Here is a 3,018-nt window from a genome sequence, read left to right as displayed (position 1 = left end):
GATTTCAGTGAATACCTCCTCAATTGTCATGCTCTCCTGATACTTTTTCAAAAATTTCGAATTTTCAAATTTCAGTAAATATTTCCTCAATTTTCATGCTCCCCTAATACTTTTTTGAAAATATCGAATTTTCAAATTTTCGTGAATACCTCCTCAATTGGCATGCTCTCCTGATACTTTTTAAAAAATTTCGAATTTTCAAATTTCAGTGAATACCTTCTCCATTTTCATGCTTCCCTGATACTTTTTTCAAAATTTCGAATTTTTCGATTTCAGTGAATACCTCCTCAATTGTCATGCTCACCTGATACTTTTTCAAAAATTTCGAATTTTCAAATTTCAGTGAATATTTCCTCAATTTTCATGCTCCCCTGATACTTTTTCAAACATTTTGAATTTTCAAATTTCAGTGAATACCTCCTCCATTTTCATGCTTCCCTGATACTTTTTTGAAAATTTCGAATTTTTCGATTTCAGTGAATACCTCCTCAATTGTCATGCTCTCCTGATACTTTTTTGAAAATTTCGAATTTTTCACTTTCAGTGAATACCTCCTCCATTTTCATGCTCCCCTGATGCTTTTTTGAAAATTCCGAATTTTTCAATTTCCGTGAATATCTCCTCAATTGTCATGCTCTCCTGATACTTTTTCAAAAATTTCGAATTTTCAAATTGCAGTCAATACCTTCTCAGTTTTCATGTTCTCCTGATACTTTTTCAAAAATTTCGAATTTCCAAATTTCCGTGAATACCTCTTCAATTGTCATGCTCTCCTGATACTTTTTCAAAATTTCGAATTTTCGAATTTCAGTGAATACCTCCTCCATTTTCATGCTCCCCTGATACTTTTTTGAAAGTTTTGAATTTTCAAATTTCAGTGAATACCAATTTCGTAACTCGGAAAATAACATCCACCTCATCGACTGGTCCCTTCTGACGACGGGACTGCTATACTGAATATTACCAAAGAAGTAACTTCGGTTTTGTTCGGCTCGACTGGTGGGGAACACGGCCACAAGTGGGGATTTCGGAGAGTGGGAGTTACGGCCGAGGTTACTCCTCTGACAACATTCACTATACTGAGGCAGTTACCGAGTCGGCTGACGGGTAGACACCCCAGCTTCGCGTGTGGCGCCCTCCCTCTCTTGGGGTGCAGTACTACAATGCCGTTGGAGTCCTTCAAACCCCCAGAACTGAAGCTCTACTTTAATCAGTCCTCTTTGGTCACATCTCCTCATCACAAGATTAATTACCATCGATCGATAATATCTGGTGAGTAACCCACTGATTGGATATAATTTCTAGTGTCTCCATTTGACCCACAAATTCTAGACCTGTTTTGGTCCGAGTGGATCCATAAACCCCATCCCATGGAGAAAAGCATTCTCCCCAAAACCATTAGTCCAGGAATCTTTTTCAATTATATCTAACCACGATAAATGAGCAGGACAAATTAATCATTGCTCGTTACTCCTACCCTGTATTTTTATTCAATACCATTGTCTGTCCGCTTTGAAAATTGATTTTTCCTCATCATACTTTACCAGGATGAAATACCATCATTAATCAATTCATAATTACAGTAATTAATGAACAGTACTTAATAGGCCAAAAATATTTTGGCTGGAAATACTTCGTTCTATCATTATTTTTCACCTCAGAATAACAATCATGAATATGAAATTTTGTATTTTTATGTAATGAAGAAACTTTTGGAAAATTACCGCTGCAATTTCAAGCAAAAAAATTGAAATTTCTTAATTGACGAATCGGCTAATAGTCCGGAAATTCTCAACTTTCTGCTTCAGCGAAAATTCAATAGTATTTTATATTAAATTTTTACTACGATTGTTTGAAAAATCCATCATTCTTTTTTTTTTAATTGTTGAAAAATATGGAACATAATTATTTAACATGAAAAACCTAATTATCTTGAATTTCCATGAAAAATGGGGTCTCTAGCGATCGTTATTATTTCAAATTGACTTCCGACCGATAATTAAAAAATTAGATTATCATAAACTTTCCAAAATAACAAGAAATTCCCAACAGTGTATTTCCCACCGAATTTCCACCATTTTCCAGCGTTTTTTTTTCAATTTCCTGATACTTCCTGACGACCGGAAAAAAAAATCAAGCAACATAAATTGATGATTGTGCATCTAAACCCATAACTACCCCACACTCACTGGCAGATGGTGCAGGTGATTACGTCACCAAAAATCGTCTAGTTTATGCACAAGGGTGGGCGAGGGTGATTTAGGGTGGCATAAGGGAGGTCGACCCTTACTTCAAAGAGTAGGGGTTGCCAAAGTGAAAAGAGTGGGGGATCACGTCAATATGTGGGTGAGAGGGGGGTTGAAACTCCCTGTGAAAAATCTACACAGAGATACCAACATCTTTGTTAAATACGAAATGCTAAAGTGCGCGGGTACCAACTGCACAAGCATGGACGGAAGTTGGTACAGTCAATTCTGACGAAGGGTAGGAGGGGTGGTGGAGAGCAAGATGGAGAGAATAGGGGGATAAAAAGGGAAAGGGGGTGAGGAGTGATATGGGATTGACAAGGGGAGGAAGGGGAGAAAGGGGTGGGAGTATGGTAGGGAGTGGAAGAGGGTGAGGAAAATGAGATGAAGGGGAGATGAAGGGGAGACGAAGGGGAGATGAAGGGGAGACGAAGGGGAGATGAAGGGGTGGGAGAGCAAGTACGAAGTGTGCGCGACAGTTTAGTTGTGTAAAAGACGCGCGCAACTAGAATAACGCGGTGGACTAGTGGGGGGATGAATAGGGGTTGATACGGGGAATTGTTGAACGCGTTAGGTAGACGCCATGATAGGGGAGGAAAAAAGCCGCGCGGATGAGAGATTAAACCCCCGTGTGTGGCCAGACGGCACGACCGGCACCGTGTCGCTTTAACTAGAAGAGAAACTCAAGGAGTTACCAATGAAGGGACTATTTACTTATTTCAGGGATTATTGTTACAGTGAAATGTGAGGATAAATGGGATGTAGGCTAGTG

The sequence above is a fragment of the Fopius arisanus genome, unplaced genomic scaffold (assembly GCF_000806365.1).
Source record: "Fopius arisanus strain USDA-PBARC FA_bdor unplaced genomic scaffold, ASM80636v1 scaffold00032, whole genome shotgun sequence".
Lineage (NCBI taxonomy): Eukaryota > Metazoa > Arthropoda > Insecta > Hymenoptera > Braconidae > Fopius > Fopius arisanus.
This window is presented reverse-complemented; position numbering follows the sequence as displayed.